The following is a 20,922-nucleotide window of genomic DNA, read 5'->3' as shown; positions in this document are numbered from 1 at the left end:
ACTCTGAAGCTCCACTCTGAAGCTCCACTCTGAAGCTCCACTCTGAAGCTCCACTCTCCACTCTGAAGCTCCACTCTGAAGCTCCACTCTGAAGCTCCACTCTGAAGCTCCACTCTGAAGCTCCACTCTGAAGCTCCACTCTGAAGCTCCACTCTGAAGCTCCACTCTGCACTCTGAAGCTCCACTCTGAAGCTCCACTCTGAAGCTCCACTCTGAAGCTCCACTCTGAAGCTCCACTCTGAAGCTCCACTCTGAAGCTCCACTCTGAAGCTCCACTCTGCACTCTGAAGCTCCACTCTGCACTCTGAAGCTCCACTCTGAAGCTCCACTCTGCACTCTGAAGCTCCACTCTGCACTCTGAAGCTCCACTCTGAAGCTCCACTCTGAAGCTCCACTCTGAAGCTCCACTCTGAAGCTCCACTCTGAAGCTCCACTCTGAAGCTCCACTCTGAAGCTCCACTCTGAATCTGCACTCTGAAGCTCCACTCTGAATCTGCACTCTGAAGCTCCACTCTGAATCTGCACTCTGAAGCTCCACTCTGAATCTGCACTCTGAAGCTCCACTCTGAATCTGCACTCTGAAGCTCCACTCTGCACTCTGAAGCTCCACTCTGAATCTGCACTCTGAATCTGCACTCTGAAGCTCCACTCTGAATCTGCACTCTGAAGCTCCACTCTGAAGCTCCACTCTGAAGCTCCACTCTGAAGCTCCACTCTGAAGCTCCACTCTGAAGCTCCACTCTGCACTCTGAATCTGCACTCTGAAGCTCCACTCTGCACTCTGAAGCTCCACTCTGCACTCTGAAGCTCCACTCTGAATCTGCACTCTGAAGCTCCACTCTGCACTCTGAAGCTCCACTCTGCACTCTGATGCTCCACTCTGAAGCTCCACTCTGAAGCTCCACTCTGAAGCTCCACTCTGAAGCTCCACTCTGAAGCTCCACTCTGAAGCTCCACTCTGAAGCTCCACTCTGAAGCTCCACTCTGAAGCTCCACTCTGATGCTCCACTCTGATGCTCCACTCTGAAGCTCCACTCTGAAGCTCCACTCTGAAGCTCCACTCTGAAGCTCCACTCTGAAGCTCCACTCTGCACTCTGAAGCTCCACTCTGCACTCTGAAGCTCCACTCTGCACTCTGAAGCTCCACTCTGAAGCTCCACTCTGCACTCTGAAGCTCCACTCTGCACTCTGAAGCTCCACTCTGAAGCTCCACTCTGCACTCTGAAGCTCCACTCTGAATCTGCACTCTGAAGCTCCACTCTGCACTCTGAAGCTCCACTCTGAATCTGCACTCTGAAGCTCCACTCTGAAGCTCCACTCTGAATCTGCACTCTGATGCTCCACTCTGAATCTGCACTCTGAAGCTCCACTCTGCACTCTGAATCTGCACTCTGCAGCTCCACTCTGAATCTGCAGCTCCACTCTGCACTCTGAAGCTCCACTCTGAATCTCCACTCTGAATCTCCACTCTGAATCTCCACTCTGAAGCTCCACTCTGAAGCTCCACTCTGAAGCTCCACTCTGAAGCTCCACTCTGAAGCTCCACTCTGAAGCTCCACTCTGAAGCTCCACTCTGAAGCTCCACTCTGAAGCTCCACTCTGAAGCTCCACTCTGCACTCTGAAGCTCCACTCTGAAGCTCCACTCTGCACTCTGAAGCTCCACTCTGAAGCTCCACTCTGCACTCTGAAGCTCCACTCTGAAGCTCCACTCTGCACTCTGAAGCTCCACTCTGAATCTGCACTCTGAAGCTCCACTCTGCACTCTGAAGCTCCACTCTGAAGCTGCACTCTGAAGCTCCACTCTGAAGCTCCACTCTGAAGCTCCACTCTGAAGCTCCACTCTGAAGCTCCACTCTGAAGCTCCACTCTGAAGCTCCACTCTGAAGCTCCACTCTGAAGCTCCACTCTGCACTCCGAAGCTCCACTCTGAAGCTCCACTCTGCACTCCGAAGCTCCACTCTGAAGCTCCACTCTGCACTCTGAAGCTCCACTCTGAATCTGCACTCTGAAGCTCCACTCTGCACTCTGAAGCTCCACTCTGAAGCTCCACTCTGAAGCTCCACTCTGCACTCTGAAGCTCCACTCTGAAGCTCCACTCTGCACTCTGAAGCTCCACTCTGAAGCTCCACTCTGCACTCTGAAGCTCCACTCTGAAGCTCCACTCTGCACTCTGAAGCTCCACTCTGAAGCTCCACTCTGCACTCTGAAGCTCCACTCTGCACTCTGAAGCTCCACTCTGAAGCTCCACTCTGCACTCTGAAGCTCCACTCTGAATCTGCACTCTGAAGCTCCACTCTGCACTCTGAAGCTCCACTCTGAAGCTCCACTCTGAAGCTCCACTCTGAAGCTCCACTCTGAAGCTCCACTCTGAAGCTCCACTCTGCACTCTGAAGCTCCACTCTGAAGCTCCACTCTGCACTCTGAAGCTCCACTCTGAAGCTCCACTCTGCACTCTGAAGCTCCACTCTGCACTCTGAAGCTCCACTCTGAAGCTCCACTCTGCACTCTGAAGCTCCACTCTGAATCTGCACTCTGAAGCTCCACTCTGCACTCTGAAGCTCCACTCTGAATCTGCACTCTGAAGCTCCACTCTGAATCTGCACTCTGAAGCTCCACTCTGAAGCTCCACTCTGAAGCTCCACTCTGAAGCTCCACTCTGAAGCTCCACTCTGAAGCTCCACTCTGAAGCTCCACTCTGAAGCTCCACTCTGAAGCTCCACTCTGCACTCTGAAGCTCCACTCTGAAGCTCCACTCTGAAGCTCCACTCTGAAGCTCCACTCTGAAGCTCCACTCTGAAGCTCCACTCTGAAGCTCCACTCTGAAGCTCCACTCTGAAGCTCCACTCTGCACTCTGAAGCTCCACTCTGAATCTGCACTCTGAAGCTCCACTCTGCACTCTGAAGCTCCACTCTGCACTCTGAAGCTCCACTCTGAAGCTCCACTCTGCACTCTGAAGCTCCACTCTGCACTCTGAAGCTCCACTCTGAAGCTCCACTCTGAAGCTCCACTCTGAAGCTCCACTCTGAAGCTCCACTCTGAAGCTCCACTCTGAAGCTCCACTCTGCACTCTGAAGCTCCACTCTGAAGCTCCACTCTGCACTCTGAAGCTCCACTCTGAAGCTCCACTCTGCACTCTGAAGCTCCACTCTGAATCTGCACTCTGAAGCTCCACTCTGCACTCTGAAGCTCCACTCTGAAGCTCCACTCTGCACTCTGAAGCTCCACTCTGAATCTGCACTCTGAAGCTCCACTCTGCACTCTGAAGCTCCACTCTGAATCTGCACTCTGAAGCTCCACTCTGCACTCTGAAGCTCCACTCTGCACTCTGAAGCTCCACTCTGAAGCTCCACTCTGAAGCTCCACTCTGAAGCTCCACTCTGAAGCTCCACTCTGAAGCTCCACTCTGAAGCTCCACTCTGAAGCTCCACTCTGCACTCTGAAGCTCCACTCTGAAGCTCCACTCTGAAGCTCCACTCTGAAGCTCCACTCTGAAGCTCCACTCTGAAGCTCCACTCTGAAGCTCCACTCTGAAGCTCCACTCTGCACTCTGAAGCTCCACTCTGAAGCTCCACTCTGAAGCTCCACTCTGAAGCTCCACTCTGAAGCTCCACTCTGAAGCTCCACTCTGAAGCTCCACTCTGCACTCTGAAGCTCCACTCTGAAGCTCCACTCTGCACTCTGAAGCTCCACTCTGAAGCTCCACTCTGCACTCTGAAGCTCCACTCTGAAGCTCCACTCTGCACTCTGAAGCTCCACTCTGCACTCTGAAGCTCCACTCTGAAGCTCCACTCTGCACTCTGAAGCTCCACTCTGCACTCTGAAGCTCCACTCTGAAGCTCCACTCTGCACTCTGAAGCTCCACTCTGCACTCTGAAGCTCCACTCTGAAGCTCCACTCTGCACTCTGAAGCTCCACTCTGCACTCTGAAGCTCCACTCTGAAGCTCCACTCTGAAGCTCCACTCTGCACTCTGAAGCTCCACTCTGAAGCTGCACTCTGAAGCTCCACTCTGAAGCTCCACTCTGAAGCTCCACTCTGAAGCTCCACTCTGCACTCTGAAGCTCCACTCTTAAGCTGCACTCTGAAGCTCCACTCTGAAGCTCCACTCTGAAGCTCCACTCTGAAGCTCCACTCTGAAGCTCCACTCTGAAGCTCCACTCTGCACTCTGAAGCTCCACTCTGAATCTGCACTCTGAAGCTCCACTCTGCACTCTGAAGCTCCACTCTGAATCTGCACTCTGAAGCTCCACTCTGCACTCTGAAGCTCCACTCTGAATCTGCACTCTGAAGCTCCACTCTGCACTCTGAAGCTCCACTCTGCACTCTGAAGCTCCACTCTGCACTCTGAAGCTGCACTCTGAAGCTCCACTCTGCACTCTGAAGCTGCACTCTGAAGCTCCACTCTGAAGCTCCACTCTGAAGCTCCACTCTGAAGCTCCACTCTGAAGCTCCACTCTGAAGCTCCACTCTGAAGCTCCACTCTGAAGCTCCACTCTGAAGCTCCACTCTGAAGCTCCACTCTGCACTCTGAAGCTCCACTCTGCACTCTGAAGCTCCACTCTGCACTCTGAAGCTCCACTCTGCACTCTGAAGCTCCACTCTGCACTCTGAAGCTGCACTCTGAAGCTCCACTCTGCACTCTGAAGCTGCACTCTGAAGCTCCACTCTGAAGCTCCACTCTGAAGCTCCACTCTGAAGCTCCACTCTGAAGCTCCACTCTGAAGCTCCACTCTGATGCTCCACTCTGAAGCTCCACTCTGAAGCTCCACTCTGAAGCTCCACTCTGAAGCTCCACTCTGAAGCTCCACTCTGCACTCTGAAGCTCCACTCTGCACTCTGAAGCTCCACTCTGCACTCTGAAGCTCCACTCTGAAGCTCCACTCTGCACTCTGAAGCTCCACTCTGCACTCTGAAGCTCCACTCTGAAGCTCCACTCTGCACTCTGAAGCTCCACTCTGAATCTGCACTCTGAAGCTCCACTCTGCACTCTGAAGCTCCACTCTGAATCTGCACTCTGAAGCTCCACTCTGCACTCTGAAGCTCCACTCTGAATCTGCACTCTGATGCTCCACTCTGAATCTGCACTCTGAAGCTCCACTCTGCACTCTGAATCTGCACTCTGCAGCTCCACTCTGAATCTGCAGCTCCACTCTGCACTCTGAAGCTCCACTCTGAAGCTCCACTCTGAAGCTCCACTCTGAATCTCCACTCTGAAGCTCCACTCTGAAGCTCCACTCTGAAGCTCCACTCTGAAGCTCCACTCTGAAGCTCCACTCTGAAGCTCCACTCTGAAGCTCCACTCTGCACTCTGAAGCTCCACTCTGCACTCTGAAGCTCCACTCTGCACTCTGAAGCTCCACTCTGAAGCTCCACTCTGAAGCTCCACTCTGAAGCTCCACTCTGAAGCTCCACTCTGAAGCTCCACTCTGAAGCTCCACTCTGCACTCTGAAGCTCCACTCTGAAGCTCCACTCTGCACTCTGAAGCTCCACTCTGAAGCTCCACTCTGAATCTGCACTCTGAAGCTCCACTCTGCACTCTGAAGCTCCACTCTGAAGCTCCACTCTGAAGCTCCACTCTGAAGCTCCACTCTGAAGCTCCACTCTGAAGCTCCACTCTGAAGCTCCACTCTGAAGCTCCACTCTGAAGCTCCACTCTGAATCTCCACTCTGAAGCTCCACTCTGAAGCTCCACTCTGCACTCTGAAGCTCCACTCTGAATCTGCACTCTGAAGCTCCACTCTGCACTCTGAAGCTCCACTCTGAAGCTCCACTCTGAAGCTCCACTCTGCACTCTGAAGCTCCACTCTGAAGCTCCACTCTGCACTCTGAAGCTCCACTCTGAAGCTCCACTCTGCACTCTGAAGCTCCACTCTGAAGCTCCACTCTGAAGCTCCACTCTGAAGCTCCACTCTGAAGCTCCACTCTGAAGCTCCACTCTGAAGCTCCACTCTGCACTCTGAAGCTCCACTCTGAAGCTCCACTCTGCACTCTGAAGCTCCACTCTGAAGCTCCACTCTGCACTCTGAAGCTCCACTCTGCACTCTGAAGCTCCACTCTGAAGCTCCACTCTGCACTCTGAAGCTCCACTCTGAATCTGCACTCTGAAGCTCCACTCTGCACTCTGAAGCTCCACTCTGAATCTGCACTCTGAAGCTCCACTCTGAAGCTCCACTCTGAATCTGCACTCTGAAGCTCCACTCTGAAGCTCCACTCTGAAGCTCCACTCTGAAGCTCCACTCTGAAGCTCCACTCTGAAGCTCCACTCTGAAGCTCCACTCTGAAGCTCCACTCTGAAGCTCCACTCTGCACTCTGAAGCTCCACTCTGAATCTGCACTCTGAAGCTCCACTCTGCACTCTGAAGCTCCACTCTGCACTCTGAAGCTCCACTCTGAAGCTCCACTCTGCACTCTGAAGATCCACTCTGCACTCTGAAGCTCCACTCTGCACTCTGAAGCTCCACTCTGAAGCTCCACTCTGAAGCTCCACTCTGAAGCTCCACTCTGAAGCTCCACTCTGCACTCTGAAGCTCCACTCTGCACTCTGAAGCTCCACTCTGAAGCTCCACTCTGAAGCTCCACTCTGAAGCTCCACTCTGAAGCTCCACTCTGAAGCTCCACTCTGAAGCTCCACTCTGCACTCTGAAGCTCCACTCTGAAGCTCCACTCTGCACTCTGAAGCTCCACTCTGAAGCTCCACTCTGCACTCTGAAGCTCCACTCTGAATCTGCACTCTGAAGCTCCACTCTGCACTCTGAAGCTCCACTCTGAATCTGCACTCTGAAGCTCCACTCTGCACTCTGAAGCTCCACTCTGAAGCTCCACTCTGAAGCTCCACTCTGAAGCTCCACTCTGAAGCTCCACTCTGAAGCTCCACTCTCCACTCTGAAGCTCCACTCTGAAGCTCCACTCTGAAGCTCCACTCTGAAGCTCCACTCTGAAGCTCCACTCTGAAGCTCCACTCTGAAGCTCCACTCTGCACTCTGAAGCTCCACTCTGAAGCTCCACTCTGAAGCTCCACTCTGAAGCTCCACTCTGAAGCTCCACTCTGAAGCTCCACTCTGAAGCTCCACTCTGCACTCTGAAGCTCCACTCTGCACTCTGAAGCTCCACTCTGAAGCTCCACTCTGCACTCTGAAGCTCCACTCTGCACTCTGAAGCTCCACTCTGAAGCTCCACTCTGAAGCTCCACTCTGAAGCTCCACTCTGAAGCTCCACTCTGAAGCTCCACTCTGAAGCTCCACTCTGAATCTGCACTCTGAAGCTCCACTCTGAATCTGCACTCTGAAGCTCCACTCTGAATCTGCACTCTGAAGCTCCACTCTGAATCTGCACTCTGAAGCTCCACTCTGAATCTGCACTCTGAAGCTCCACTCTGCACTCTGAAGCTCCACTCTGAATCTGCACTCTGAATCTGCACTCTGAAGCTCCACTCTGAATCTGCACTCTGAAGCTCCACTCTGAAGCTCCACTCTGAAGCTCCACTCTGAAGCTCCACTCTGAAGCTCCACTCTGAAGCTCCACTCTGAAGCTCCACTCTGCACTCTGAATCTGCACTCTGAAGCTCCACTCTGCACTCTGAAGCTCCACTCTGCACTCTGAAGCTCCACTCTGAATCTGCACTCTGAAGCTCCACTCTGCACTCTGAAGCTCCACTCTGCACTCTGATGCTCCACTCTGAAGCTCCACTCTGAAGCTCCACTCTGAAGCTCCACTCTGAAGCTCCACTCTGAAGCTCCACTCTGAAGCTCCACTCTGAAGCTCCACTCTGAAGCTCCACTCTGATGCTCCACTCTGATGCTCCACTCTGAAGCTCCACTCTGAAGCTCCACTCTGAAGCTCCACTCTGAAGCTCCACTCTGCACTCTGAAGCTCCACTCTGCACTCTGAAGCTCCACTCTGCACTCTGAAGCTCCACTCTGAAGCTCCACTCTGCACTCTGAAGCTCCACTCTGCACTCTGAAGCTCCACTCTGAAGCTCCACTCTGCACTCTGAAGCTCCACTCTGAATCTGCACTCTGAAGCTCCACTCTGCACTCTGAAGCTCCACTCTGAATCTGCACTCTGAAGCTCCACTCTGCACTCTGAAGCTCCACTCTGAATCTGCACTCTGATGCTCCACTCTGAATCTGCACTCTGAAGCTCCACTCTGCACTCTGAATCTGCACTCTGCAGCTCCACTCTGAATCTGCAGCTCCACTCTGCACTCTGAAGCTCCACTCTGAATCTCCACTCTGAAGCTCCACTCTGAATCTCCACTCTGAAGCTCCACTCTGAAGCTCCACTCTGAAGCTCCACTCTGAAGCTCCACTCTGAAGCTCCACTCTGCACTCTGAAGCTCCACTCTGAAGCTCCACTCTGAAGCTCCACTCTGAAGCTCCACTCTGAAGCTCAACTCTGAAGCTCCACTCTGAAGCTCCACTCTGAAGCTCCACTCTGAAGCTCCACTCTGCACTCTGAAGCTCCACTCTGAATCTGCACTCTGAAGCTCCACTCTGCACTCTGAAGCTCCACTCTGAAGCTCCACTCTGAAGCTCCACTCTGCACTCTGAAGCTCCACTCTGAAGCTCCACTCTGCACTCTGAAGCTCCACTCTGAAGCTCCACTCTGCACTCTGAAGCTCCACTCTGAAGCTCCACTCTGAAGCTCCACTCTGAAGCTCCACTCTGAAGCTCCACTCTGAAGCTCCACTCTGAAGCTCCACTCTGCACTCTGAAGCTCCACTCTGAAGCTCCACTCTGCACTCTGAAGCTCCACTCTGAAGCTCCACTCTGCACTCTGAAGCTCCACTCTGCACTCTGAAGCTCCACTCTGAAGCTCCACTCTGCACTCTGAAGCTCCACTCTGAATCTGCACTCTGAAGCTCCACTCTGCACTCTGAAGCTCCACTCTGAATCTGCACTCTGAAGCTCCACTCTGAATCTGCACTCTGAAGCTCCACTCTGAAGCTCCACTCTGAAGCTCCACTCTGAAGCTCCACTCTGAAGCTCCACTCTGAAGCTCCACTCTGAAGCTCCACTCTGAAGCTCCACTCTGCACTCTGAAGCTCCACTCTGAATCTGCACTCTGAAGCTCCACTCTGCACTCTGAAGCTCCACTCTGCACTCTGAAGCTCCACTCTGAAGCTCCACTCTGCACTCTGAAGATCCACTCTGCACTCTGAAGCTCCACTCTGCACTCTGAAGCTCCACTCTGAAGCTCCACTCTGAAGCTCCACTCTGAAGCTCCACTCTGCACTCTGAAGCTCCACTCTGCACTCTGAAGCTCCACTCTGAAGCTCCACTCTGAAGCTCCACTCTGAAGCTCCACTCTGAAGCTCCACTCTGAAGCTCCACTCTGAAGCTCCACTCTGCACTCTGAAGCTCCACTCTGAAGCTCCACTCTGCACTCTGAAGCTCCACTCTGAAGCTCCACTCTGCACTCTGAAGCTCCACTCTGAATCTGCACTCTGAAGCTCCACTCTGCACTCTGAAGCTCCACTCTGAATCTGCACTCTGAAGCTCCACTCTGCACTCTGAAGCTCCACTCTGAAGCTCCACTCTGAAGCTCCACTCTGAAGCTCCACTCTGAAGCTCCACTCTGAAGCTCCACTCTCCACTCTGAAGCTCCACTCTGAAGCTCCACTCTGAAGCTCCACTCTGAAGCTCCACTCTGAAGCTCCACTCTGAAGCTCCACTCTGAAGCTCCACTCTGCACTCTGAAGCTCCACTCTGAAGCTCCACTCTGAAGCTCCACTCTGAAGCTCCACTCTGAAGCTCCACTCTGAAGCTCCACTCTGAAGCTCCACTCTGCACTCTGAAGCTCCACTCTGCACTCTGAAGCTCCACTCTGAAGCTCCACTCTGCACTCTGAAGCTCCACTCTGCACTCTGAAGCTCCACTCTGAAGCTCCACTCTGAAGCTCCACTCTGAAGCTCCACTCTGAAGCTCCACTCTGAAGCTCCACTCTGAAGCTCCACTCTGAAGCTCCACTCTGAAGCTCCACTCTGAAGCTCCACTCTGAATCTGCACTCTGAAGCTCCACTCTGAATCTGCACTCTGAAGCTCCACTCTGAATCTGCACTCTGAAGCTCCACTCTGAATCTGCACTCTGAAGCTCCACTCTGATTCTGCACTCTGAAGCTCCACTCTGCACTCTGAAGCTCCACTCTGAATCTGCACTCTGAATCTGCACTCTGAAGCTCCACTCTGAATCTGCACTCTGAAGCTCCACTCTGAAGCTCCACTCTGAAGCTCCACTCTGAAGCTCCACTCTGAAGCTCCACTCTGAAGCTCCACTCTGAAGCTCCACTCTGCACTCTGAATCTGCACTCTGAAGCTCCACTCTGCACTCTGAAGCTCCACTCTGCACTCTGAAGCTCCACTCTGAATCTGCACTCTGAAGCTCCACTCTGCACTCTGAAGCTCCACTCTGCACTCTGATGCTCCACTCTGAAGCTCCACTCTGAAGCTCCACTCTGAAGCTCCACTCTGAAGCTCCACTCTGAAGCTCCACTCTGAAGCTCCACTCTGAAGCTCCACTCTGAAGCTCCACTCTGATGCTCCACTCTGAAGCTCCACTCTGATGCTCCACTCTGATGCTCCACTCTGAAGCTCCACTCTGAAGCTCCACTCTGAAGCTCCACTCTGAAGCTCCACTCTGAAGCTCCACTCTGCACTCTGAAGCTCCACTCTGCACTCTGAAGCTCCACTCTGCACTCTGAAGCTCCACTCTGAAGCTCCACTCTGCACTCTGAAGCTCCACTCTGCACTCTGAAGCTCCACTCTGAAGCTCCACTCTGCACTCTGAAGCTCCACTCTGAATCTGCACTCTGAAGCTCCACTCTGCACTCTGAAGCTCCACTCTGAATCTGCACTCTGAAGCTCCACTCTGCACTCTGAAGCTCCACTCTGAATCTGCACTCTGATGCTCCACTCTGAATCTGCACTCTGAAGCTCCACTCTGCACTCTGAATCTGCACTCTGCAGCTCCACTCTGAATCTGCAGCTCCACTCTGCACTCTGAAGCTCCACTCTGAATCTCCACTCTGAAGCTCCACTCTGAATCTCCACTCTGAAGCTCCACTCTGAAGCTCCACTCTGAAGCTCCACTCTGAAGCTCCACTCTGAAGCTCCACTCTGAAGCTCCACTCTGAAGCTCCACTCTGAAGCTCCACTCTGAAGCTCCACTCTGCACTCTGAAGCTCCACTCTGAAGCTCCACTCTGCACTCTGAAGCTCCACTCTGAAGCTCCACTCTGCACTCTGAAGCTCCACTCTGAAGCTCCACTCTGCACTCTGAAGCTCCACTCTGAATCTGCACTCTGAAGCTCCACTCTGCACTCTGAAGCTCCACTCTGAAGCTCCACTCTGAAGCTCCACTCTGAAGCTCCACTCTGAAGCTCCACTCTGAAGCTCCACTCTGAAGCTCCACTCTGAAGCTCCACTCTGAAGCTCCACTCTGCACTCTGAAGCTCCACTCTGAAGCTCCACTCTGCACTCTGAAGCTCCACTCTGAATCTGCACTCTGAAGCTCCACTCTGCACTCTGAAGCTCCACTCTGAAGCTCCACTCTGCACTCTGAAGCTCCACTCTGAAGCTCCACTCTGCACTCTGAAGCTCCACTCTGAAGCTCCACTCTGCACTCTGAAGCTCCACTCTGAAGCTCCACTCTGCACTCTGAAGCTCCACTCTGAAGCTCCACTCTGCACTCTGAAGCTCCACTCTGCACTCTGAAGCTCCACTCTGAAGCTCCACTCTGCACTCTGAAGCTCCACTCTGAATCTGCACTCTGAAGCTCCACTCTGCACTCTGAAGCTCCACTCTGAAGCTCCACTCTGAAGCTCCACTCTGAAGCTCCACTCTGAAGCTCCACTCTGAAGCTCCACTCTGCACTCTGAAGCTCCACTCTGAAGCTCCACTCTGCACTCTGAAGCTCCACTCTGAAGCTCCACTCTGCACTCTGAAGCTCCACTCTGCACTCTGAAGCTCCACTCTGAAGCTCCACTCTGCACTCTGAAGCTCCACTCTGAATCTGCACTCTGAAGCTCCACTCTGCACTCTGAAGCTCCACTCTGAATCTGCACTCTGAAGCTCCACTCTGAATCTGCACTCTGAAGCTCCACTCTGAAGCTCCACTCTGAAGCTCCACTCTGAAGCTCCACTCTGAAGCTCCACTCTGAAGCTCCACTCTGAAGCTCCACTCTGAAGCTCCACTCTGAAGCTCCACTCTGCACTCTGAAGCTCCACTCTGAAGCTCCACTCTGAAGCTCCACTCTGAAGCTCCACTCTGAAGCTCCACTCTGAAGCTCCACTCTGAAGCTCCACTCTGAAGCTCCACTCTGCACTCTGAAGCTCCACTCTGAATCTGCACTCTGAAGCTCCACTCTGCACTCTGAAGCTCCACTCTGCACTCTGAAGCTCCACTCTGAAGCTCCACTCTGCACTCTGAAGCTCCACTCTGCACTCTGAAGCTCCACTCTGAAGCTCCACTCTGAAGCTCCACTCTGAAGCTCCACTCTGAAGCTCCACTCTGAAGCTCCACTCTGAAGCTCCACTCTGCACTCTGAAGCTCCACTCTGAAGCTCCACTCTGCACTCTGAAGCTCCACTCTGAAGCTCCACTCTGAAGCTCCACTCTGAATCTGCACTCTGAAGCTCCACTCTGCACTCTGAAGCTCCACTCTGAAGCTCCACTCTGCACTCTGAAGCTCCACTCTGAATCTGCACTCTGAAGCTCCACTCTGCACTCTGAAGCTCCACTCTGAATCTGCACTCTGAAGCTCCACTCTGCACTCTGAAGCTCCACTCTGAAGCTCCACTCTGAAGCTCCACTCTGAAGCTCCACTCTGAAGCTCCACTCTGAAGCTCCACTCTGAAGCTCCACTCTGAAGCTCCACTCTGAAGCTCCACTCTGCACTCTGAAGCTCCACTCTGAAGCTCCACTCTGAAGCTCCACTCTGAAGCTCCACTCTGAAGCTCCACTCTGAAGCTCCACTCTGCACTCTGAAGCTCCACTCTGCACTCTGAAGCTCCACTCTGAAGCTCCACTCTGCACTCTGAAGCTCCACTCTGAAGCTCCACTCTGCACTCTGAAGCTCCACTCTGCACTCTGAAGCTCCACTCTGAAGCTCCACTCTGCACTCTGAAGCTCCACTCTGCACTCTGAAGCTCCACTCTGAAGCTCCACTCTGCACTCTGAAGCTCCACTCTGCACTCTGAAGCTCCACTCTGAAGCTCCACTCTGCACTCTGAAGCTCCACTCTGCACTCTGAAGCTCCACTCTGAAGCTCCACTCTGAAGCTCCACTCTGCACTCTGAAGCTCCACTCTGAAGCTGCACTCTGAAGCTCCACTCTGAAGCTCCACTCTGAAGCTCCACTCTGAAGCTCCACTCTGAAGCTCCACTCTGAAGCTCCACTCTGCACTCTGAAGCTCCACTCTGAAGCTGCACTCTGAAGCTCCACTCTGAAGCTCCACTCTGAAGCTCCACTCTGAAGCTCCACTCTGAAGCTCCACTCTGAAGCTCCACTCTGCACTCTGAAGCTCCACTCTGAATCTGCACTCTGAAGCTCCACTCTGCACTCTGAAGCTCCACTCTGAATCTGCACTCTGAAGCTCCACTCTGCACTCTGAAGCTCCACTCTGAATCTGCACTCTGAAGCTCCACTCTGCACTCTGAAGCTCCACTCTGAATCTGCACTCTGAAGCTCCACTCTGCACTCTGAAGCTCCACTCTGAAGCTCCACTCTGCACTCTGAAGCTCCACTCTGAAGCTCCACTCTGAAGCTCCACTCTGAAGCTCCACTCTGAAGCTCCACTCTGAAGCTCCACTCTGCACTCTGAAGCTCCACTCTGAAGCTCCACTCTGAAGCTCCACTCTGCACTCTGAAGCTCCACTCTGAAGCTCTCTGAAGCTCCACTCTGAAGCTCCACTCTGCACTCTGAAGCTCCACTCTGAAGCTCCACTCTGAAGCTCCACTCTGAAGCTCCACTCTGAAGCTCCACTCTGAAGCTCCACTCTGCACTCTGAAGCTCCACTCTGCACTCTGAAGCTCCACTCTGAAGCTCCACTCTGCACTCTGAAGCTCCACTGAAGCTACACACCGCGCAGGGCAGCTCTGGATGCTGATGCGAGAGGCCAGCTGGGAGGCGCGCTGCTCGTCTTCCTGCTCGTGCTGACTCGGAGAGAAAACTTGTTTTCATTGGGAGAGCGGCCTTCAAAGACCCGGTCACTGCGCCTCTCCGAGTGTTTAGCTTGGGATAAAATGGGCGCAGTGTTGTGGTGATGACAGTAGAGCAAGGGAGGTGCCGGCAATGCCGGACCAGACTCGGGGGCGTTCCCGGCGTCGCGTGACGTCGGCAAAAGGCAAAGAATGTCAGGAACGCCCCCGTGTCTGGTCCGGCATTGACGGACAGGCCCCTCGTCCAATGGCAAGGCTCCGTTTACGGAGCCAGCCAATCAATGACGAGGGCCGACCCAAAGCACCCTACAGTTCTCAACAGGATTTCGCCTGCGCGAAAAGCTGCGCAGAGCGCAGCTTTTGCTAGGCAAAACCTAAAAAGGGTGCCAGAAGATGTGCATGAGAGGGACAACACTAGAACTAAACACTGGGAAAAGACACAAGTCTGGCTTTTACTGTGCTAATTCATACAGGTGGTCACAATGCTATTTGCTTGAGTTTCACGTACAAATCCCGAGTACCACATCAAGGCCAGATCTATTGACTTTGCCTGTGCTAGGATAAAAGTAAAAAAAGCTGCTTTATGTATAGATTGCATATAGAAAATAAAGTACTACATGCAATAAATAGGGTGATGTTTTGTGTCCTTTATGTTTTTTGCATAGATTAAAAAATCCTCCATTACAAATATCACAATGCATTCAAATATATAATTCAACATAAAAAACAAATAGACTACAGTTCAAAGACAATTTTGTCTGTAGCAGTTTCCACCAGACAGTATAAGGGGCTGATTTAAATCTTGGCTGTAAGGATACTCTGTTGCAGCAGAGTATCCTTACTGAAAAGATGATGGTCTGCCTGCTGAATTTAGATGCGGGCCGATTATAGGTGTAACCATTGCGGAGACTGTTTAGTCGCCGCCATAGTTACAACCCTCCAACGGCCAGGACAGAGTAAGGGCCATTGGAGGCTGACCTCAATGTCCGCCCACCTAAGTTAGATGCGGGGAAAAAGTGGTCAGTTTTCAGTGCCCATCACCTCCAGAAAAACCCTGGCAGTAAGGGGAAGTGAAAACTTTCCAAAGCCACCCTCGCCAAGAAAGATTCTCCTTTTGAAAATTAAAACAAAATAAGTGTGACTGACAGCTCCATCATGTTGATGGAGGCGAGCGCCAAACTTTCACAGGCATTGACAGGAACCGCTGTGATGGTGGTTCCTGTCAATGCTTTAAAAATGATAGCTGGCTTGGCGGACATTTCTAAATTTAGCGAGCAGAATAAGAGTAGTCTTGGCATGGAGGACAGTAATTCTCCGCCTGCCAAATATTAAATCAGGCCTTAAAACCTTCAATCTACTTGTTATTTGCCATGTTCAAAATTAATTCATAGTACTTTGTTGGCCAATTGTAATCAGGTAGATCTTGGTTTGAACTATTTTTGTAACACAGCAAATAATGTGACTACAATTTTCGTCGAAGCAAAGCAAAATAAGCCTCATGAATAGAAAATGGTTTTATGGTACAATGGTTTATGGGTTGGGGGAAATCCCACATGTCATTGGAGCAATCAATGGGACACATATTGCTTTGATTCCAACTAAGGCCAATGAGCTAGAGTATCTGAACAGGAAGCACTCCCACTCGATCAACGTACAGGTGGTGTGTTTGGCAGATATGTGTATTTCCCATGTTTGTGCCCGATTTCCCAGATCAGTTCACGACTTGCACATTCTAAGGAACAGCGTCAAACCCCATTTGATGACTCAACTACTTCCAGAGCGGGCCTGGCTTGTTGGTAAGTACGCTTTTTAATGATGTTTGTTGTGAGTGGTTTTGTGTGTCTGATTACTAAATGGTTCCTTAAACATTGTACTCATGTCTATCTTCCATTTAGGAGATGCAGGATACCCCAACCAGCCATGGGTACTAACACCATTGCGGAATCCAGTCACTCCAGGTGAAATCTGCTTCAATGAGGCCCATGGGAGGGCAAGGCGCATAGTGGAGTGAACTTTTGACCTCTTACCCCCTCCCTACTCCTACCCCACTGGAACCCCCCTTCCGCTTAAAAATAACGCCTCATGGCTTAATTTCCACCCTGTATCTGAACAGGAGGTTTTCAACATTTTAGCCAAAATCAAACCTTCCTCCCTCACCAAAGAACCACTCTCTTCCGCACTCATCCAAGATCTCAAACATGTCATCGTCCCCTACTGGGCCAACATCATTAACACCTCTCTCTCAACAGGGAGTGTGCCCATCTCCCTTCAACTCGGGCAAATCACTCCCATCTCCAAAAATCCCAAAGTTGACACCAACGACCCTAATAATCTCCGTCCTATCTCCAACCTCCCCCTACTCTCCAAAGCCCTGGAAAAATGCGCCCTCCTCCAACTGGACAGACACATTGACTTGTTCAACCTGCTTGACCCCCTTCAATCTGGCTTCCGCAAAGGGTGCAGCACGGAAACTGCGCTTCTCAATATAGTCGATGATATTCACCTAGCCCTGGACAAGGGCGAGACCTACCTTCTCATCCTTCTTGACCTTTCCGTGGCATTTGATACAGTTTACCAGCCAAACCTACTCAACACACTCAAAAATCGCTTCGGCCTTAGTGACACTGTCCTTAATTGGTTCACCTCCTACTTTCAACATAGAACCCAGCAAATTAAAATACAAAACTGCCTCTCTAACCCAACCCCTGTCTCCCTTGGAGTCCCTCAAGGATCCATCCTCTCTCCCGCTCTCTTTAACCTCTTTATGGAACCCCTTACCCGGATACTCAAACAGGAAAAAATCAACTACCACCTATATGCTGACGATACCCAATTGTACTACAAAATAAAATCCCATGTTGATATCCTGCACCTTAACACAGCCTTAACAAAGATCCAAACCTGGTTCCACAACAATCATCTGAAACTCAACCAGAACAAAACTGAGATCATCCTCTTCTCACCCAAAAACAACCCTCTCCCCATCCAATCGTGGATCGCCTACCTTAATGCGCTAAACTGCTCTCTCTCCCTTGCCGATTCGGTTAAATCACTCGGCATCACCATCAACAATACACTCACACTAAATTTCCATGTCAAGAACTCCGCAAAAAGTGCACTTTTCACTCTCCGACTTCTCAAAAAAGTCAAACCTTTTATCCCAGCTGAAGACCTTAAATTAACTATCCAGTCTCTTGTTCTATCCAAAATTGACTATGGTAATGCCCTTCTCTCTGGCACCCCCAAAATCCACCTGGCCCCCATCAAATCTGTTCTCAACCTCGTCGCCAGACTAACAACAAACTGTCGACGCTTCATCCACATCTCCCGTGCCCTCAAGTCCCTCTAGTGGCTCCCCATTGAAGGCAGATCCTCCTATAAAATTCCCTGTATTACCCACAAAAGCCCTTTACCAGAAGACCCCATCCCATTTTGTTGTTTCAGTTTACTTTGCCATGCCCTCAACTGAGGGGAGTGTCTGAGTTGTGCAATCACCGGGCATATGATGCTTTGTCTGAGTGAAACCTGGACATGGAATGATCATGGAAATGTCTAGCAAGGACTTTAAGGATACATAACTGGAATGACACATGCTTGCAATAGTAGGAATAGAAGTTGTTCCAAGAACAATGGACTTTGATCCCATCGGGTGCACTTTGTTTTGCAATAAGTGTACCATCATGTGCTCAAAAACATTGTGGTTGTGGGGATTGACCATGGTATTTCCCATTTATATCAACTAGATGATCAAGGTTTGAAAACTTGATGTAGCTGTAGATGTGTGTCCTCATTGTTTGCTGCATTGCAAGTGCCACACCACTGACAGATGCTTGTAACCTACCTTAAGATACAGCCCAACTTGTTGTAATGGGAGCTGTTCACATGGGCCAGTAGTACAGTCCTGTGTTCTTTTCTTTTGTCTACTGATTTTATATGGGATTTATGGTGTTTGTGATCTGCTACCAGATTTTCACAGAAAATAAAATTGGTGGTTCGCATTTAAGTTAGTATTTTCTAATGTATCTCCTCCAAATTAGCTCCTCCAAATGTTTTTTGTTTAGTTGTTTGAACATTACAAACTAGTTAGGTGGCATAGATTGTTGAGTGGGATGTCAATTTGTTGTGATTGTTCTTACAAATGACCATCTGTGAATAGGTACAGTGGACTAAAGTTGGTATAATACACTGAATCAGTATGACTATCTTGAGGTGCCATGATTGATTGACTTTGTGGCACTTAAGTTACAATTTACGTGTACTTGTTAACCTAGGTTGATTACTCTTTCATCAGAGTGCTCACATGATACTCACAACAATTTGATAGATGTCAAAGTCACAACATGAGCTGGTATTGTTGTGCAGTGTATTTTATTTACAAGACATTGTGGACAGATAAAGATTCACGTAATGGATCAGTGAAAAAATAAATCGAGAAGTTGATAGTGTTGTTGATTGAAATCCAAGAAGTCATAGCCACAGTTATGAGTCCAAAGTCCAACAGTGTTCTTCCATCTGAGGTGGAAAAGTTGGTATGAATAATCAACAAAGTGATCGGTAGTACACAAAGAAGGATATCCGGTGCACCATTTTTTTACTGCCTGGGGCTTGTGTGTTGCCATCTGACCCTCCCTTATCTATCTTGGGACGACCCACCCCTCGTTTTGGGGGGAGGACAACAATTGCAGGCTCCTGGGGGTACTGAGGATTCTCCACCAGACTCAGCATCCCTCCCTGTGCCTTGTGCAGATGTTGATGACACAGCTGGAGACGTCACACAGGGAGGGGCACTTGTGTGTGCAAAGGCCTGGGGGAGGGTGGAACTGATCTCCCTCAACTCCCTATGACCTCGTCCATTTTATTATTTAAGCCACTTGAATCTTCGGTCTTGGGACGCCTGCAGCTGTTCAATGTTCGAGAGGTGTTCTGAAGCCTGGCCCATTGCTCCCTAGTACCACTCATGGGCATTAAGTACCCGGGAGAGGTTGGCTCAGGCATAAATGGCACCAAGTTTTTGGTGCGGGGGAGCCACAAGCGCCCTACCCCCACGGGCTGGCACAGTTTGTGCCTGCACAGTCTAAGCAGATCCTCCTTCCTCATTGACTGAGTTTGTGTCTGTCAACTCCATAGTGGACTGTGCAGCTGTGATGGTGTTGTTGCCCATGGTTGATGGTGCAGCTGTTGTGGTAGGGGTCAGCTGGGTGTTGGTAGCTGAGGTGGGAGTTTTCACTGTGGATACAGCTGGACATGCTGGTGCAGTCTGCTGAGCCAAACCTGATGGGCCAGCTTCCTTCTCCTCATCCAAGGGTAAAGGGGAGCTCATTCAAGGTTGGAGTCTGAGCCTGGCTGTTTTCTATGCTCAGCATTGAAGTGTTTCCAGATCGCTCTGTTGGTACAGAAATGACACAGTCAATTATGTGATGATACATTATACCTCAACTGGTACACATTGAGAATATGCCTGGATGCCTAAACAGTTTTAGAAGGTTGATTCATCACCCATCCCCATGATGTTAGCCTTTCTTTGGCATTGACAATGCAACTTAATCCTGATGTGGACTATGGTCTTGCTCCACATCTGTGCTGATATGCTCATGTTCTCAAATTGTATTGGTACAGGTCTACGTACATTGTCTTGTACCTGACACTCTGTAGCTGACACTAGAGGATTAGTGAGCTCAACATCTACAAAATTGCACTACAAACATAATGATCTCTTGTTAATGTTATTTGTGTGCTGTACATGGTCTATGTCTCACCAGACACATTAAAGTAACAGCCTAACTCTGAGCAGTTTGTGTATATTCCCATATAATGTAGTCATGCTATGAGTGATGGTCTCATTCTTTCGTACTCAAGAGACAGTGTACCTCAGCCTGAGTAGGCATACGGGTATGTGCATAGCGTTGTGTATACACAGCTCAGTGAATTTTACCTTACACTCCATAGTGAGATGGGAGTTAAATGGTTTCAGAGTTATATCACAGGTACAGTTTCTGTGAGCTTGTATTAGAAGGCCTGCTGGGATGTGTGGTCTTTTCTGAAACTCCTTCCTTTCCCACCCCACACAATGGCTTCCTGCCAGTGAGGGGGAGTGCAGTAGCAAGATGGCTGACAGAGGGGAATGTAGTTTGGAGTGGAAGGCCTGCTCGGAGTTGTTGTCAGTGCAGTGAATCCTCCCCCTGCTCAGCCAACCCACCAGGGCCTATTGCTTCCTGACAGTGAGGGTGAGTGCAGTAGCAAGATGGCTGACAGTGGGGGCTGTGGTTTGGACTACAAGGCCTGCTGGGAGTTGTGGTTATTGCAAACACCCCCCCCACTTGACCAATGGTTTCCTGCCAGTGAAGGAGAGTGCAGTAGCAAGATGGCTGACAGAGGGTTATGTAGTTTGGAGTGGAAGGCCTGCTGGGAGCTGGGGTCAGTGCAGTGAGTCCTCCTCCCACCCAGCCAACCGACCTAGGCCTATTGCTTCCTGCCAGTGGGGGAGGTTGTGAGGAGAGATGGCCTACATAGGAGTCTGTTGTTCTTAGGTGGAGTGTGAGTGGCTGATGGTAGGTGTAGTCCTTGCCTTTAGGGAGATCTAATTACTTGATGAAGCGGTTTGCATTACATAACTTGTAACTACTTACTCAAGTTAAGGGCCATTTCTAGGAAATGGTGACAAATGTTCTTGTTTGTGCCATGATGAGTTACATGGTTATGCACTGACAGCCTACATGCAGATATTTGTAAATGTGTTTGTTAGGTTAAATGTGGATGTTCAGTGCA

This window comes from Lissotriton helveticus, chromosome 7 (assembly GCF_964261635.1).
Source record: "Lissotriton helveticus chromosome 7, aLisHel1.1, whole genome shotgun sequence".
NCBI classification, from domain to species: domain Eukaryota; kingdom Metazoa; phylum Chordata; class Amphibia; order Caudata; family Salamandridae; genus Lissotriton; species Lissotriton helveticus.
Note: the sequence above shows the minus strand (reverse complement) of the source record.